The 19080-nt window shown below is 45.2% G+C and overlaps 1 pseudogene across 1 annotated transcript; it reads left to right on the top strand.

Annotated features, from left to right (window-relative positions):
• The first annotated feature begins 722 nt into the window (after positions 1-722).
• LOC104588169 (outer envelope pore protein 24A, chloroplastic-like) lies at positions 723-16411 on the top strand (annotated as a pseudogene). Its single transcript, XR_016079406.1, has 3 exons — positions 723-915; positions 11486-11852; positions 12481-16411. The product of XR_016079406.1 is annotated as an outer envelope pore protein 24A, chloroplastic-like (transcript).
• The last annotated feature ends 2669 nt before the right edge of the window (positions 16412-19080 follow it).

The raw sequence follows: 19080 nt of genomic DNA, 5'->3' as shown, positions 1-19080 counted from the left end.
AAACCTCTGGTCCCTCTGGTCCCTATCCCAGCTTAATGAAACCCATTCTCTCTCCATCTGCAAGGAACGGAAAATAAAAAAAAAATCGGAAAGAAGAAAGGGGAGAAGCGAAAGGGGAAGGAGAAGAAAGGAGATCGGAGGAAGAGAGGGAGAGAGAGAGGGAGGACTTCAACGGAAGTCTGCCGCCGCTGTTGTGTATTGTGAAGTTGGGGAATATGAACAGTGTTTTTCTTTAACATGAAAATTAAAAAAATATTGCAACGGCGGGCTTAAGGCTAACGAAAGAGGGTCATTGTCTCACGATCATAATACAGGGGTATTTGTCGCAAAACAAAATACCCCATGCTACGGGGGTCTTTGCAATTTATCCTTTTTCTTTTATTTAATTTACATTAATATTAAAAATTAATAAAAAAATATCAATATATTATTATCCATTTCTTCTCTTTTGTTTCTCAGTCTCACTTTCGCGTGGGTCCCGCTTGTTTGAATTTAATGGAATCAAATTTAGATTTACCTATATCGGATCTGATTAGGTTTTTGTAATTTATCCTTTTTCTTTTATTTAATTTACATTAATATTAAAAATTAACAAAAAATATCAATGTATTATTGTCCATTTCTTCTCTTTTATTTGAATATAATCGAATCAAATTTGAATTTACCTATCTGATTCGATCGCATTCGATCCGGGACAGTCGTACTCTCTCTCTCTTCACAAGATGATGAAGGCTTCTTTGAAAGGGAGATATGATATTGACAAAAGCACAGCTTCAGCAACTCTAGCTGTTAGCGCTCGAGATGTGAAACTCCGAGCTTTTATAACGGATCCTACCTTCGTCAATGGCTCAAACTTAAATGGTATATCTCTCGCCGTTGAGAAGCCTGGATTATTCATTGTCGACTACAACGTACTTGATGTAGGGTGATTTGGCTCGACCTCGTAGCACGGGGATACGTGGGCATGACTTAGCATAAGTTATAACTCGGCGTGACAGCCTGGCCACAATTCGGCGTTACAAGCTCGCCAAGGCCCGGCCGAATGGCTCAATGGGTGTGACAACTCGCCGAGAGGCAAGGCCCAGCTCACCCCAAGCCTGAGGGTGGAGCGCCCCAAGCTCCCTCCGTGCAAAGGGACCCGAGCTCCCCCTGAGACCCGAGCTCCTCCTAAGGGGCTCCGAGCTCTCCCTTCCTAAGAAGGGAGCACCCCAGCTTCTGGCTAAGTGTCCCGAGGGAGAAGTACCTCGAGATAGCACCGTCGACACTCCCATTCTTACTTGTTTAAGGTTCGCCTCCAATGTGAGCACCTCGGGGTACCTCGGCACCTCGATGCAAGGTAACTCGGCCCTAGGCGGTTCGGAGCAAAGTAGCTCGACAACTTGCAGGGAAGATCTGCCTGACATCCGTACCTGCCGGATCTGGTGGCAGCGCCCACGTCTCTCGCCAGGCGGCATCATGCCTGCCATTTCTGAAAAACATGGCATGCCTGACGGGTTCGTACCCTGCAGCAGCAGCCTACACCCGCCATATCAGCCCTGGCAATGATGGCTAGGGTAGTGGAGGTTACGCCTGACGTGACTGAGCTCCGATGTAAGAGGACCCCGACCCTCGCGAAGCAAAGGTATTGAAGCTAGCACTTTCAACACTCTTAACTCCTTCTGTGTTTTCCTTGAGTTTTCCTCAGAGTTCTAACTTAGCCATCGGAGTGTTCCCGCCAGGAGAGCTCCCCGGGAACCCTTAACGTTCCTCTTTATCTCAGGTGCTGTCTGTCACAGCTAGGAGCCAAGTTTCAGCCAGTTAGGAGTGCCCAGATCGTGCTGCATCATTTGGCGCCGTCTGCGGGAACGCTTCAAAAGGCCTTCCTCTAAATTCTGTACAACTTTCTCCAAAGAACTCATCAGTGTCACTGACACCTATGGCTTCCTCTAACAACGTCGGGCGCCGAAACACCCCTGAGGAACAACCCCAGTTACCCATCATCTGCATTGTACAGTTCACCATCCTTCTCTCTACGGATGGGGTTCCTAGTTTAAATGTGCTTCAGACGATGGCACTCGTGACTGTTCCACTTCCCTCTACAGTCGGAACAACCTTCGCTGAACCCACCATCCTCCCTCTGGTGGCCAGCTAAGGTCAGCTTGAGGATCCGATGCAGTGCATGCGATCCATGCAGGCTCAGATGCAACAGTTCCAGCAACTCCAGTTTCACCAGCAGCAAGTGTGTGCACCAGGTTTCCCAATACCAGTATCAGCAACAATTTCCTTCACTCCCTCCTCGACATCCAGTTGCACAGCCAACCAAGCCTCACCGCCGAAGCGAACATTCCTTCCCGCCAAGGAGAGACCTCGGTATCGTCTCATGGAAGAAAGGAAAGACCCCCTACCCCCGCCTCGAGGCCTGCAATTAGGTTGGTAGCTTCCCAACTGGTTAGGCCCATATCACCTCAGCGTTCGCAGTTCGGACCTCCACTTGCCGAAAACTGGTTCGAAGTGCTGGCCGACGACCTGGGACAAGGTCCCTCTGTTCACAGCTACCGACAGTCGTTTGAGCCTTTCCCTGGGTAAATCGAACTCAACAATACTGAGGCCAGCAGCACCAACGCCGAGCCAGCTAAGAAGCAACGAAGGCGACGCCGAGCTCGCCGAACTGCCACCCGCGATCTGCCCGAACTCGGAGGCAAGGTAGAGGTAAGTTTGGGCGAGGTAAAAGCTACTCCGCTTCTTTCAGTTCCTTCCCCCCTATCACCAGAGCTCCCTTCTGTCCCCATGCCAAGGGATTTCAAGCTCCCCCCACGTGGATACCCTTTAGTCCCAGATGCACCTGACAAGTGCGAGTGAATCTTGCATGTGTGTGGCCTTCTCCACCACTTTCAAAAGAGTAGCCCGCACTTGGTACCAAAACCTCGCGCTAGGTTCGATAAGGAGTTGGGCACAGTTCGTACAGGTCTTCACCTCCCACTTCGTCACCAGTAAAAGGTGCCTGAGGACCCAAGAGAGCCTCCTTAGCATAGTTCAGAGGGAAGGAGCGTCCATCTGAAACTACATTAAGCAGTTCAATAACGCTTGCTTACAGATACCCGACCTAGACCCCGCAGTCCGGCTCACTGCGGCCAAGTGGGGCATCACCCACAAGGAGTTCAAGTCGCACGTGGTTGTCAATCAACCCAAGACCGTGACCGAGTTCCTCGAGCTTGCGGATCGGTTCATCGGGACAGAGGAGGAGATCAACCAGAAGGATGAGCAGGCCCTTGAAAAAAGAAAGAGGGAACCAGAGCCCCCTGCTCCAAGTGACAGTAAGAAGGACCCAACTCGGGGGGCATAGCCAACTCAACCTTTTCGAGCTCTGGCAGCGGAAAGGGACTACATGCCCCTCAACGCGAAGCGGGCCGAGATCCTCATGGCGATCAAGGATGCCCCATATGTGAAGTGGCCACCTCGACTGAAGGCCGATCCCAATGCTTGGAATAAAAATTTGTGTTGTAGTTTTTATAGAGATCACGATCATAGTACCAAAAATTGTAAAAACCATCGCGACGAGATAGAGGAACTCACCCGTCGTGGATATCTGAGAAATTTTGTACAGTACAATAATAATAATAAAGCAGGTCGGCAGGGGGAACAGAGTAAGGATGCTCCTAAGTCTAGAAGGCAGGTAGAACAGCCACAGAGGCAGCCTCCTGATGAGAGACCAGTCTAGGGGACTATCCATGTAATTGTCGGAGGATCAATTGTCGCGGGCTGCACTTCGGTTGCAGCTCGGTCATCAGCCCGCGAGGGGTCCATTATCCCCATGACGACACACCCGTCATAAATATAAAGATCAACGACTTCGAGGTCAGGTGCGTCCTCGTCAACTCGGGCCGCTCGGTGGATATTCTCTTCAAAGTGGCCTTCGATCAACTTCAGCTCTGGGAAAGCGACCTGAAGCCCGCAAGCACTCCACTAGCGGGATTCAGCGGAGAGGAGGTCAGGCCTTTAGGGAGAATCACTGTACCTTTGTATGTACTCAGCGACAAACTTGATCTTTGTCTCCTCTATGGCTTGAGTAAAGATCTCGGTCTTCTCCTCAATGTCAGCCTTGAGGAACTCCACCTCGTGCAGAAGGCCTTTTTGTTCTCCTTAAGGCCTTCTGCCTCTGCCCTGAGGGCATCCAGCTCGCCCCTCAACACGCCCTTCTCGCATGCCAGCTCTAACTTGAGGGCGTCCACCTCGCCCCTAAGTGCGTCCTTCTCACGCGCCAGCACGTCCTTCTACGCCATCAATGTCGTGATGACGTTCTTCTAGGCAACGGCGTCGCTCTCCAGCTGGTGGATTTGGCCGCGAGCTACCCTCAGATCGGCATGGGCCGCGCGGGATGACTCCTCGGCGTTCAGAGCCCGCTTCAGGTTCCTCTCGTACTAAAGAGTCAGGGCATGCACGACGGAGTTTGCCTAACGAAGAAAGTTGGTTAGCACCGAAGAGATGTATATATATATATAAAGAGAGAGAAAAGGGAGAACTTACCACCATGATGTGGGTAGCAGCTCGGGCTCCGAGCTGAGAAGGGGTGAGCTCGGCCCAGGCCGAGACTTCCTCGGCGTAAACAGCCCCCTTGCTCTTCCGAAGGCTGCACTGGGGACCAAGACACTACGGGCTCCCCGAGCTGGAGACCACTTTCTCGGTTGTACGAGTTGGCTCGACAGAGGCCTCAGCTGCTACGTCGGCACCCCCGGTTACAATCTCAGGCTCAGCTACTACCTTCGTAGCGGGCTCAGCCGAGGTCTCGGGCTCCCGAGGTGGTATGGACTCCTCCAAGTCAACAATCGGAGGAGCGTCAGGGAGCTCGGGCTTGAAAGATGGAATTGGTGGAAGCTTGGGCTCGGGAATGGGGGTAAGTGGTGATTCAATGCGAGCTCTCTTAGCAATCCGCTTCTTCCTCCCCTTCATATTGTTGAAGAGTCTATCCCCCTTGAGCTTATCCGCTTCCATGGGACCAGCAACAGAGCTCGGCATTAGTACTCGAGTAAAAGAAAAGGTGCAAGCCAAACAACTAAGGTACTAAGACTACCTACCCGGGCTCAAGCCGGCCTGGATGAGCTTGCTCTCAGTGATGTAATCTTTGTAACTACACTCGATCTCAGTCCATGACTGGAATGTCTCCCTTGTCTTCTTGTCAAGGATGATGACGGGGCCTTGGATAGCCGCCCTCCATTGAGTAGGGAAGGGCCACCCCGCGGGGTTCCAGACTACGAAGTAGTCCTGCTTCCAAGCCGGGATCTTGCTTGGAAGCTTGTGCAACAACTGGAAGCCCGAGCGAGGAGACAAGTAATAGGCCCTCCTGTGCTCGGGGAGAACGCATGAAGCGCTCTTCTTTATTGTAAGGATAGAACATAATATGTCCAAGTTCAGGGGGAGCACATACTCGTGGCAGAGGGAGATGGTCCCGACCACGTTACAGACCGAGTTCGGGTGAAGCTGGTCTATCGTAACATTAAAGTGGTTCAAGACCTCCACTATAAGTTGATGGAAGGGAAGACGGAGCCCGGTTATGTGCACCTCCCGGAAGATTACGACCTCGTCGGGGCCGGGCTCCCATGGGAAGTTACCCGCAGGTAAACTGTAGGTGTACTCCCCGGGCTGGTTGTACTGCCAAATGAGGTAGCAGAGCCTCTCCAGGGTCATGGTGGAGGGTCCAAACTTGTCCGGCATCCGACCTCGGTGAGAGGTGGACGCTAAGTTACCCGACGCCTCCCACGCCTCGAAAGACTAGACTCCAGCAGGGTCACCCTGAGCCGAGGTACCCACCTCGGGCTCATCTAGCTGACTATCAAAATAGGACATAACAAAATTGAAGGAAAAGAAGCTAGGGTGACTCACCAAAGAAAGATGACCAAGATGGAACGAATTGACCCGAGCTGGAGGCTTTGGACGCGAGCTCAAGACTATGGCTGAAGATTTGTGGCGAAGGAAAAATGGCCAAGACACCTGCTAGTTATAGCCACTGTACGCGGGCATCAACGGTTGGGATTGAAGCGATCTGATGGTCCTCATATAAACCGGCTGCACGACCCTCGAGGGGAAATCAATTTAGCGCGTTTTATTGCCGAAAGCTTGCCGAAAGCGATCTGATGTTCTTAGCCTATAGCCATGTCACCTCCCATTTCATTGCCGAAAGCTTTGGTTTTAAATGCATATCGAGTGCAAGCTTTGGCAGATGCTTATTTTATGTATTAGAAGTTAACAGTAAATGTAAAACCAGAACTTTCTCGTTTATTCTTTTCTGTTTTCATTCATTGAGAATGTCGATATATATATATACATGAATACAGTCGAGTCTCCTACGTTTACAAGGACTCAAACCTACCTTTCCTAACTGAACTATACATGACAAGGATAAGAAGATGTATACAAAGAAGAACAACGAAGACTCCTAATTCAATCTTAACACCCCCCCCCCCCCCCCTCAAGTTGGAGCATGCAAATTGTGAATGCCCAACTTGTGGAGAAAGTACTCATTCTCTGCGACCCAGTGCCTTTGTAAAAATGTCTGCCAGCTGAACGGTAGTCGACACATAAGCAGGACGAATGCAACCATTTTGAATCTCATCACGTACAAAATGACAATCAACTTCAATATGTTTCGTACGCTCATGAAACACTGGGTTTGCTGCAATATGCATGGCTGCCTGACTATCACAATTTAATCGCATTGGGTTTGAATGCGTAACTCCAAGAGCCAATAACAATCCTTTCAGCCATTTTAATTCACACGTGGTCATGGCCATAAACTGATACTCTGCTTCCACTGAAGAACGAGCAACAGTGTATTGTTTCTTAGTTTTCCAAGAAATCGGCGATTTCCCAAGCATAATAAACCACCCAGACAGAGAACGTCGGGACAAAGGACAGCTCGCCCAATCTGAATCACACCATGCATATAACTGCAAGTCACAATCTGAACGCAAGAGAATTCCTTTACCAGGATTTCCTTTCAAATAGCGCACCACTCGTAATGCAGCCTCCCAATGTCTTTCTTGCAGTTGCTGCATGAATTGGGACAGAACATGCACACAATAAGACAATTCTAGACACGTTGCTGAGAGATAAATAAGCGTCCCCACCAAACGTCTGTATCGCTCAGGATTAGATAAGAGGGGCTCATCTGTGAAGGCGAGATTGTGATTCTGCTCCAGAGGAACAAGAGCAGGTTTTGCACCAAGTAATCCAACTTCAAAGATAATATCCAAAGCATACTTACGTTGAGACAAAAAATTTCCTATTGAGTTTCGGGCAACTTCAATGCCCAAAAAATATTTCAATGGTCCCAAGTCTTTCATATGGAATCAGTCACTCAAATATTTCTTGAAGACTTGAATTGCCATACGATCATTACCTGACACGATAATGTCGTCCACATACATGAGAACAAGCACATGCACCCTATCTCAACGGAAGGTGAAGAGGGAGTAATTTGAACATGATTGTTGAAACCCATATGTCTTTAAGGCTGTTGTTAATTTAGCAAACCAACATCTCGGCGCTTGTTTCAAGCCATACAGAGATTTTTGCAACCGACACACCATACCTGGTTTATCCGACTGAAAACCAGGAGGCATTCACATGTAGACTTCCTCATGAAGGTCACCATGCAAGAATGCGTTATGCACGTCCGTTTGATGAAGCTCCCAATTTCTACCTGCTGCGACTGCAAGGAAGGTACGGACAGTTCAGGCATATGCCTTACTGTGTCAATCACCTCGGTGTACGTCACAACATCCACCCCCGCAAGGTACTAGGAAAGCTCGGGGCGGCAACGGTTGAGGAACTCTACTTTGTACACTTCACTACAATTGCTCGGACAAAACAGATGCTTTAGCAAGTAGCAACACTTGGCAAAGAAAAAGTTGATTTCATTAACAAATAAGTTCTGTACCATGAGCTTCACAAAAAAAAAAAAAAACAAACTGAGCTCGTAGGCTCGGAGTACAAAGAACTTTTACTTCGAGGGCTCGTCATCTCCGCGCGGGACCTCCTCAGAAGCTTCAGGCTAATCGGTAACGTCTGCTTCTTCATCACCGTCCTCCTCCTCGCAATCCGGATCTTTTGAGGCTTGACGGGCTATCTCATACGTGATTCGTGAGGTGGTGATGGTGCTCGTGTCAAGCTCGGGGTATGTATACCTTATCAGCCACCTGCTCAACTTGAACCCCTTACGGTAGGCCTCCCCCAGAACGACATCGAACTTGTCTGATTGGATGTACTCCGTGATAGACTAGATCTTTGTCTCCTCTATGGCTTGAGTAAAGATCTCGGTCTTCTCCTCAATGTCAGCCATGAGGAACTCCACCTCGTGCAGAAGGGCCATTTTTTTCTCCTTAAGGCCTTCTGCCTCTGCCTTGTGGGCGTCCAGCTTGCCCCTCAGCACGCCCTTCTCGCGTGCCAGCTCTGCCTTGAGGGCGTCCACCTCGCCCCTCAGCGCGTCCTTCTCGCGCGCCAGCTCGTCCTTCTTCGCCATCAATGTCGTGATGACGTTCTTCTGGGCCACAGCGTCGCTCTCCAGTTGGTAGATTTGGCCGCGAGCTACCCTCTGATCGGCATGGGCCGCGCGGGATGACTTCTCGGTGTTCAGAGCCCGCTTCAGGTTCCTCTCGGACTGAAGAGTCAGGGCGTGCACAACGGAGTTTGCTTGACGAAGAAAGTTGGTTAGCACCGAAGAGATGTATATATATATATATATATATAAAGAGAGATAGAAGGGAGAACTTACCACCATGATGTGGGTAGCAGCTCGGGCTCCGAGCTAAGAAGGGGTGAGCTCGGCCCAAGCTGAGACTTCCTCGGCGTAAACAGCCCCCTTGCTCTTCCGAAGGCTGCACTAGGGGACCAAGACACTTCGGGCTCCCCGAGCTGGAGACCACTGTCTCGGCTGTAAGAGTTGGCTCGACAAAGGCCTCAGCTGCTACATCAGCACCCCCGGTTACAATCTCAGGCTCAGCTACTACCTTCGTAGCGGGCTCAACCAAGGTCTCGGGCTCCCGAGGTGGTATGGACTCCTCCAAGTCAACGATCGGAGGAGCGTCAGGGAGCTCGGGCTCGAAAGAGGGAGTTGGTGGAAGCTTGGGCTCGGGAATGGGGGTAAGTGGTGATTCAACGCGAGCTCTCTTAGCATCCTGCTTCTTCCTCCCCTTCATATTTTTGAAGAATCTATCCCCCTTGAGCTTATCCGCTTCCATGGGACCTGCAATAGAGCTTGGCATTAGTACTCGAGTAAAAGAAAAGGTGCAAACCAAACAACTAAGGTACTAAGACTACCTACCCGGGCTAAAGCCGGCCTGGATGAGCTTGCTCTCGATGATGTAATCCTTGTAACTACACTCGATCTCAACCCACGACTGGAATGTCTCCCTTGTCTTCTTGTCAAGGATGATGGTGGGGTCTTGGATAGCCGCCCTCCATTGAGTAGGGAAGGGCCACCCCGTGGGGTTCTGGACTACGAAGTAGTCCTGCTTCCAAGCCGAGATCTTGCTCGGAAGCTTGTGTAGCAACTTGAAGCCCGAGCTAGGAGACAAGTAATAGGCCCTTCTGTGCTCAGGGAGAACGCATGACGCGCTCTTCTTTATTGTAAGGATAGAACATAATATGTCCAAGTTCAGGGGGAGGACATACTCGTGGCAGAGGGAGATGGTCCCGACCACGTTACAGTCCGAGTTCGGGTGGAGCTGGTCTATCGTAACATTAAAGTGGTTCAGGACCTCCACTATAAGTGGATGGAAGGGAAGACGGAGCCCGGCTATGTGCTGCTCTCGGAAGATCACGACCTCGTCGGGGCCGTGCTCCCATGGGAAGTTACCCGTAGGTAAACTGTAGGTGTACTCCCCGAGCAGGTTGTACTGCCAAATGAGAGGTAGCGGAGCCTCTCCAGGGTCATGGTGGAGGGTCCGAACTTGTCCGACATCCGACCTCAGTGAAAGGTGGACGCTAAGTTACCCGAGGTCTCCCGCGCCTCGGGAGACTGGACTCCAGCAGGGTCACCCTGAGCCGAGGTACCCACCTCGTGTTCATCTAGCTGACTATCAAAAGAAGACATAACAAAATGGAAGGAAAAGGAGCTAGGGTGACTCACCAAAGAAAGATGACCATGATGGGACGAATTGTCCCGTGCTGGAGGCTTTGGACGCGAGCTCAAGACTATGGCCAGGACACCTGCTAGTTATAGCCACTCTACGCGGGCATCAACGGTTGGGATTGAAGCGATCTGACAGTCCTCATAAAAAACAGCTGCACGACCCTCGAGGCAGAATTGGTTTAGCGCATTTTTTGACGTCCACAAAGTCCATAAGTCGTGTGACGTCTGCGCCTAGACCATACGCGACCCAGGCTGCGCCTAGTTGAGCCAAGTAGAGAACTGGTCCAACCGATGAGTTGGCAGACAAGAAGGGTCTTGCCCCGAGCCAAATCCATCCGGCAGACCGCGGACTCCCCGCGCTGGGTCAGAACCCCCAGTATTGGGAGTGGGGGCAATTGATGTAGGGTGATTTGGCCCGACCTCGTAGCACGGGGACACGTGGGCATGACCTGGCATAAGTGACAAATTGGCGCGATAGCTTGGCCACAACTCAGCGTTACAAGCACGCCGAGGCCTGGCCGAACGGCCCGACGGATGTGACAACTCGCCGAGAGGCAAGGCCCAGCTCACCCCAAGCCTGAGGGTGGAGCGCCCCGAGCTCCCCCTGAGACCTGAGCTCCTCCTAAGGGGCTCTGAGCTCTCCCTTCCTAAGAAGGGAGCACCCCAGCTTCTGGCTAAATCTCCCGAGGGAGAAGTACCTCGGGACAGCACCGTCGACACTCCCGTTCTTACTTGCTTAAGGTTCGCATCCAATGTGAGCACCTCGAGGTACCTTGGCACCTCGGTGCAAGGTAACTTGGCCCCAGGCTGTTCGGTGTAAAGTAGCTCGACAACCTACAGGGAAGATCCGCCTAACATCCGTACCTGTCGAATCTGGTGGCAGCGCCCACGTCTCTCGCCAGGTGGCGTCATGCCTGCCATCTCTGAAAAACATGGCACGCCTGACGGGTCCGTACCCTGCATCCACCATCTCAGCCCTAGCAGTAACAGTTAGGGTAGTGGCGGTTACGCCTAACATGACTGAGCTCCGGTATAAGAGGACCCCAACCCTCGCAAAACAAAGGTATTGAAGCTAGTACTTTCAACACTCTTAACTCTCTCTATGTTTTCCTTGAATTTTCATCAGAGTTTTAACTTATCCATTGGAGTGTTCCCGCCAGGAGAGCTCCCCAAGAACCCTTCACGTTCCTTTTATCTGAGGTGCCGTCTGTCATAGATAGGAGGGAGCCAAGTTTCAGCCAGCTATGAGTGACCAAGATCGTGCTGCATGAGTACCCACACAACACAGGTAATGCAATTCTTCAATTCCTAATAATTAGAGTCTCCCATCTCCAAGAAAACTAGGGTTTTCAGAGCCATTTTACCATTTTCCTTCCTCTTCCGTCCAGGATGTTAGGTTTCAGTTCATGAACACAATTAGGGTTGCGGGGAAACCTTTGAACCTGACTTACATTCACGGACGGGGCGATAACCGGATGGTTTTGGACGTATTATTGTCCTCGATTCGGCTAACAAGGTCTCGGCTAATTACGTGATTGGCTCGGGGAACTGTAAGTTCAAGTACACTTACGTGCATTGAGGTATGAGGACGTTTGAACCCTGCTGCGACCGTGCCAAGAATTCCTGGGACATTGCGGTGTCACAGAGGGTTTGCGGGGACGATGTGTTGAGGGCTTCGTACCAGATGTCGAGCAAACTCTTGGGACTGGAATGGTCAAGAGATTCGAAATTGAATGGGACTTTCAAGGTACATGGTTCTTGTTTGCCCCATTGATAAGCTTTCTTGCACTATACATCTTTTTTGTTGTCTAGGTAGAAAGAAACAATCGTCTACATACATAATTGAAACGACCAAACAAGACCGGAATGATTCTTCTGTTCTGCATTAGAATTAATTATTTTCTTAATTTAAAGATTAAAAATCCTCATGCCTTTTGATTGATGAGGTCTGTAACATTTGATTTCGCATATTAATGTCCCCTATACGGATTGAAGTCTTGATTTAGACCAGAACTCATAAAATTTATATTTTGATGTATAGCAGGGCGCAATGTTTTCTAGTCGACCAGCTTATAACTAGGCACGTTTCTTGAAATGAACTCGTGATAAAATTACATGGCATTTTGTTTTTGATCAGTATGAAATTCTTTGCCTCGATTCCTCTTCACAGAAATTTTATCACGTCTTATGGCATTACACTGAAAGAAAGCGAAGAGGATGTATGCCTTGATTACCAAAATATTTATTTGGTATCTAATTGTAGAGGTGCTTAAATTTATATTTCTTGGAGAAACATGGAAGGGGGACACATTAGTGGTATTTGATGAAGCTTGTTGTTGAACCAAATCTTATTGCATTACTGCATTATGTGGCAGGGATGAAGTACTTCAGCTCCAAAACCATGAGAGGCTCGGTTCAGCCAATTGGGTTGTGTTGTGTCTCTGATGCTGTGATGCATTTAGCATAGGCCTCTCTCACTTGGCCGCATCTTTATTTGCACACAAGAGCCCTTTATTGCATCTAGGGTCCAATAACATCAGGGTAATGTGTTAAGGTCCAGAAAGAATGCCTAGAATAAGGTCCGTTTTACAGTACTTGGTCCCATGTCATATGACCAAGTAATTGACCCAAAATCCACGCATGAAAATCCACTCCAACGAGCCTGACATGGAAAAGTCTAGAGGGGAGATATATTTATAATTCAGTGTCTTATGATCCAATTTTGAATGAAGGATCCTGTTTTGAATGAAGGATCCTGTTTTGAATGAAGGAAGGATCCAATTTTGAATGAAGGATCCTGTTTTCTTGTTGTGTAAAATGTACTGCTCTATATATGGGTATGTACTCCGTTTCTTCCACACGAATGAAGGATCCAGTTTTGAGCCTGCAATACTTGACAAGTGTGAGAATGTGCATTCATCTGAGAGAAGCCACTCTGCAAAAAAAAAAAAAGAAAATCCAAAGGTTAGGTCTATATCCAGTCTCTCTCTCCCAAGACCCCAGATAGCTGAGACCAACATTGTTAATGGCCTTTTAATATGTGCTTTCTGAGAGGAGAATTTCCTCTCAAATGGTGGAGAGATGCCATCATCTTCTTCCTTAATATCTGTGAGACCTTAATTTTGGATAGGTGTGGTGAAACTCTACCTATCCTCAATCTGATTTTATGATCAAGTTGGGTTAGGGTTGAGGATTTAATACATCAGTTTGGGTTAGAATTGATCTCTACTATATCTAATGAGGCCCATGTTGCTTAAGTAATTATGTGTCATGCAACTACACTGTGCTAATCTTGGGTTATCTTTCACTTATTCAAGAGATTGTTTTGTCTGCAAAGCTCTATTCATTGTCCTTTTTTTGGATCTGATATAGTAGAAAGAAAGGAAAATAGAGAAAAAAGGAATAGGAAGAAACTCCAAAATATCAATTCCTAGAACCACGCGAACTTCAAATCTCATTTTGTTTTTGTTTTTTTTTTTTTTTAAGTTTCTAAAAGTTCGACTACATTTGACTATATTTATAGGGCCAATATATGGGCTTTGATCTCTTTACTGGTTCCAATATAGATTAAAAAATGGAATAGAATTGGCTGAATCTAATCATATAATGTTGACCCATATAACACTAAATTCTGTAAGCTCTCCTAGTCTCCTATTTTTAAATTCTTGGTTCTTCCCCCTGCTTTGCATTCAAGGATCTGAATATATTTTATTTAGAGGGATATGAGACTTATTTATTTTCCATTGAAGGAGGTTTCAGCTTTCCTCCTCTCTTTGAATAATTTGATTATTGGAGCTTCTTTATTGGTTTTCTGCATTTAAAATTTGTCCAGAACTTTTTGTTTCATACAACTTAGAATCATTTCATTGATAGCAGATTTGTGTGTTGATCTCTGAAATTTTCAGACCAATTGAAGGAGAAAATAAAAGGCCTGTAAATGGTTAAGTCTTCACTCCATTTGGGCTCTTTTTATTGTCTTAAAAACTTCCAAGAGGGATGGGACTTAACTACTAGCAATACCTTGTAATAAAGATATATCAGATAGAGGTGCCCAAAATGCAGCTCCAATTGTAATTAGCTTGGTGCTGGTCCATGGATTACTATATTTTCCTCAAATTCTTTCTTTCTATTCTTCTTGATTCCAAATGGTCTGAGGGATAGACAATGCATTCAACTCCTTGTAAGTTCTGCATGCCAACAGGGAATACCAACAAAACTCCAAATAGTTCTTGGGAGTGTACCACCCTGTTGTGTAAATATTTAGTAGTCTGTAGAGAAACTATTTCACCATATTATGAGTCCATGCAGGATTTCAGCATGTTATATTTGGTTTTTGGTTGTTAGAATATTATTTTCAGAATACTATATTGGGTTTCAAGTCCATTCCCCCCTTTTGGTCCCAGCTATCTGGGGTCTTGGGAGTTGGGAGGGGTGGACTGAATTCTGCCCTAATCCTTAGCATTTTTTTAGCACAAAGTGGCTATTGTCAGATTCAAACCTGCATGCTCATGCTTGTCTGCCCAAGATTTTACCACTAGACCAAGCAATGGCCCCTATTTTACCATATTGAGTCTACTCTTCATACTTTCCATCTTTGACAATGTTTTGTTTTCACTTCTGTAAACCTTTTGAATTGGATAAATATTGCAGTATACTTTTTTGGTAAATATATTGCACATACTTTAGGTCTCTTGACTATGTTTAATTAGACTGCTAAGTAATCTATTTTTGGTTCATGTGGATTTTATTAAAAAATTATTTGCATTTCAAAAGTAGATGCTGATTAGATTTGCTGAACATTGTAACGTCCACCAATTAACTAAGGGGGTGTGTGGATGAGAAATTGGGCAGTGCGGACTGGTCCACACCACACCACTGTGGCAATGACCAATTTACACCACACCACAGTCCATAACTGCTCTGAACTATGAACAGAATGCATGGACTAGACTAGTCCACACCCACTGTGGGTGTGGTTTGGACCAGTCCACACTACACCTTTTGATTCCATGTGTCTTATATACAGTTTATGAAGTGATCTACACAATCAATCATAAATATGTAGTTTTTGTATTTTATATGATAAATAAATTGGAAAAGGCATCGATAAATTAATATTAACCAATAAATATTATTTTTTAATAAAAATAGTAAAATAATTAAAAAAATAAAATTTATTAGTTTATTGTTCAAAACATTAAAAATTTAATATTTAAACAAATGAAAAAGAGTGGAGAATGAACACCACTGGACTTGTGCTAGAATTAATATTAAAAATTATTATTTTATTGATAAAAATATTTAAAATGCTATTTTAAAATTTAAAAATTAATATTTAAAAAATTAAGCACTGTCAGGCTTGTGCTTGCAATGCCCGGTGGTGAACTTCCAACAGTGAAAAAGAAAGAAAAGTATGTAGGACACATGTATTGTATCAAAATAGTGTGAAAATGTTGTGGACCAACGACATCAATGAGATATGCGTTATCGAGATTTTGGGTTGTGGACAGGACCAGTCCACGATATAATGTGGGCCAGTCCTGTCCACAGCCAACCGAATGCCGTGGTCATCCCATGGCGTGGACCAAAACGAGCCACCATGAGATGACTACGAACACCAACTAAGAGGTCCAGTCATGCACGCCAAATAATATTTTCAAGTAAATCTCCTCTCCATGGCAGGCTGGCAGGAATTTTGATTTTAATGTTTACAGGGATTTGTACAATTTTCTCTTTTTGGCAACATTCTAACCTTCAAATCTCCTTGTTTCTCCTAGACTAGATTTCGGCATCTCTCAAGCTGAGACTATGTTGAATTTTGAGATGTGATTTTACTGTTGGGATCCCTGCAAAACAAGCTATTCTCTGTTCAATACTTAAAATTCATTTTTCAGTGAGCTGCTGACCAGTCATCTGTTGAGTTTTTGTTGTCTGAAGGATAATGGAAGCTAATTCAGCAAACGATGCCCGTTATGTTTGCTTACCTGCTCTGTTACTGATATGGTGGGCTTCATGGAATGAAATAAGACTACTCTGGGTATTTTCCTTGTATTTGCCCAAGTTCTAGGTATTTCCCTTGACCTTTAAATATCACGCATGTCAAGCGGCAAGAAAATTACAAGTAAATTATTTTATATGGACAAGAATGTAATGGTAGGAAATACGAGTAATCAATAATGGATTGTTATTATCGTTGTATAATTTTGTGCATAGGAGTCATGATATTTCCATGATTCTATTATTTATCTCGAGGTTTTGTGTAGTTATTAACAGAACCCATAATACCAATTGAGTACTTTACCAGTGGTTGTTTGATATAATTTTCATTAAAATTTCACAAACTATAATCCTTTACAGTTGACAACTGGGATTCAAATTCAGCCTTACCCCTCAAAAGGCTACAATTTTAGGTGTTCATTCGGTCAGTTTGGTTAGAATTTGGAACTTAATCGATATTGGTTTGATCACTTCTGTAAATCAGACTGAATTCAAATTGATTTTATTCAGTTTTAAATCGATTTGGGCTTTTTTTTTTATGGACTTTAAGCATTTAAACCAACATATAAGACCACATTCGTGGGCTTTAAAACAAGCAAATCAAAATATAATGCAAGCCCGAAGGGGAACAAGAGAAAAAGGCAAATTAAAGGGCCAAAGGGGAATTGAAATTTAATAGTAGGTATTCAAGGTCTAATCTTTTTATCACCATACCTTTATTTTAAGAAATTATAATTATAAATATAGAGGGGTTGTATTAATATTAAACATCTATAATTAATATATTTTTTATATATTAACATTTATAATTTGGTTAAATAATAGTAAAACCAAGCCGAAAACTGAATTTTTTAAAATTCAAATTGAACCAAACCAGATTAGCTAATTTGGTTATATCGGTTTGTTTTCGGTTCAGTAGCCAAATGTACACATCCCTAGCTACAATTCTTCAGTGGCAGGAGACTCGTTCATCTTCCAAAATGGGATGATGAGCGCCCGGTTAGCTCATGGATGGGGAGGCCCCGGTAACACTTGATAATGCACACTGGTTAAAAGCACGTCCCGAAGTCCTGAATGGTATATTTATTGTCAGCTCTCAAATACTCATGGTAAGAAGCTAATTTTAGAATTGACAATAGAGATGCTAAAATATAAGATTTGGGTTCTTATGACTGAAAATATAGCAGAGTTTAATACACCAGAGGGCCTACCCACACAAGAATGAAAAGAAAAACCAGTCACCGGAGACATTACTTAAAATATTCAGAGGGGGATTTAACTAGGTTATGACTACTTATGACATGTCTGTAAACACGTGGCAAATATTTATGACACCAAGGTAGATGGAACTACATAAAGTATAGGTTCAAAAATAAACTTATTTAAACAAACTTGGAAGTGGATCCAGTAAGTGATGAAATTTGGGAGAATAGATTGAGTCGGAGATTGCTTGGGCATGTGAAGTGAAGACCAGTGAGAAAAGTGATTCCTTATAAGTTGAAGGGGCCAGAGAGTCTAAGATTGATCGGGCTTGATTTTTTTTTCTCTTCATTTTTGTGTTTTTTTTACTACACAACACAATGCCAGGGTAGCCTAGGGGTGTAACTGAGCCAAGTCGAATCGAGTTTCCGATGGCTTGAGCTTGAGCTTGGTTCAAAAACTTGAAGCTCGAGACTTGATTCAAGCTCGACCAAGTTTTGAGTTTCATACTCAAACTCTACTTGTGTCTCACAAGCTACTCGAGCTGGACTCGGTTCAATCCAATTATAAATAAATCAATATTATGAAATATTATAAATAAAAATATGAAATTTGATTATAAATTTATTTATTTATATTATAAATAATCTTCAAGCTGAATTTGAGTGTTTAGAAAGCCTAGCTCAGGTAGCTAGTAAGTTGGCTCAGCTCACTTACAGTCTTACACCCCACACCTCTAGGGAGGGGGAGGGTATAGTATCATTGTTCAGATTTCCGCTCGTGATAAAAAAAAAAAAAAAGGCTGATGAGGAATAAAAAAAGAAGGGTTTCTTCGATGAGTAATCAACATCCCCAATCGCTGAATGTTGACTCTAACCAGCAATGATAGATAGAGGGACGTCTTTGACTTGGCAACATGAAGCTTTGTGGAAGAAGATGGAGATGGAAAGAAGATGCGAATGCTGAAAACAACAGGACCATAGGCACTTGCGACCTATCTATGAATCTATCTGCTCCGTCGATCGATACATTCCAATTCCATAGGGGGTGGTGGTGTTTGCTTGCTTTCTGTCATATACCAGTCACCAGAGGCGTGCGTGGGCCAAACCCAATCACCGACTTCCATTCCTCCCCCAACAAACGTAGACATTAGACAACTAAACAGGTGATTATTGCTGTGGCCTTCCCTTGAGACACGTTACTTTGCTCTAACACATAAAGAATAAAATCTATCTTGTGTTCATGAACCAGCAGCTGCATTGATTGAAGTTGGTTCTGTTATTCAGTGCGTGCTTCTGGAATTAACTTTGGAACTTGGTTGAGTGATCTCTATATGTCTCGTTATTGACCTCTTCAGCCAAGTTTGTGGATATCTGCAGGCTGTAAATCAATTAGCATTCCTCATGTCCTCTCTCTCCCCAATAACATGGAAAAAGAAGAAAAGGACATAATGTTTGTTGTTTTTTGCCCTGAAAAGATCTGGAATTTAGGCAGTGATGACGGCTCCTACTTCTAATCAGTGGGCGTAAATGCAAATGGTTTAGAGTCCATATATACCTTTGCTTTTGAGTTTTGGAATCACTCGTACAATAGGATCACCAAACTTACTTTTCTTCGCAAGTTGCAAATCTTTTTTCTGGGTTTCGGATTGTTTTGCTGTTACTTCAAATCACCAATCTTGTATTTTGAAGACTTTTTATAGTTCGAATTTTACTACCAAGAAGTGCACGCAAGCTCCAAAGTTCTATACCACATTACAAGAAACTATGGATCTCCAT

Source organism: Nelumbo nucifera, chromosome 1, assembly GCF_055504915.1.
Source record: "Nelumbo nucifera cultivar China Antique chromosome 1, China Antique-T2T, whole genome shotgun sequence".
NCBI lineage: Eukaryota > Viridiplantae > Streptophyta > Magnoliopsida > Proteales > Nelumbonaceae > Nelumbo > Nelumbo nucifera.
Note: the sequence above shows the minus strand (reverse complement) of the source record. Positions and strands in the feature narration are given on the sequence as shown.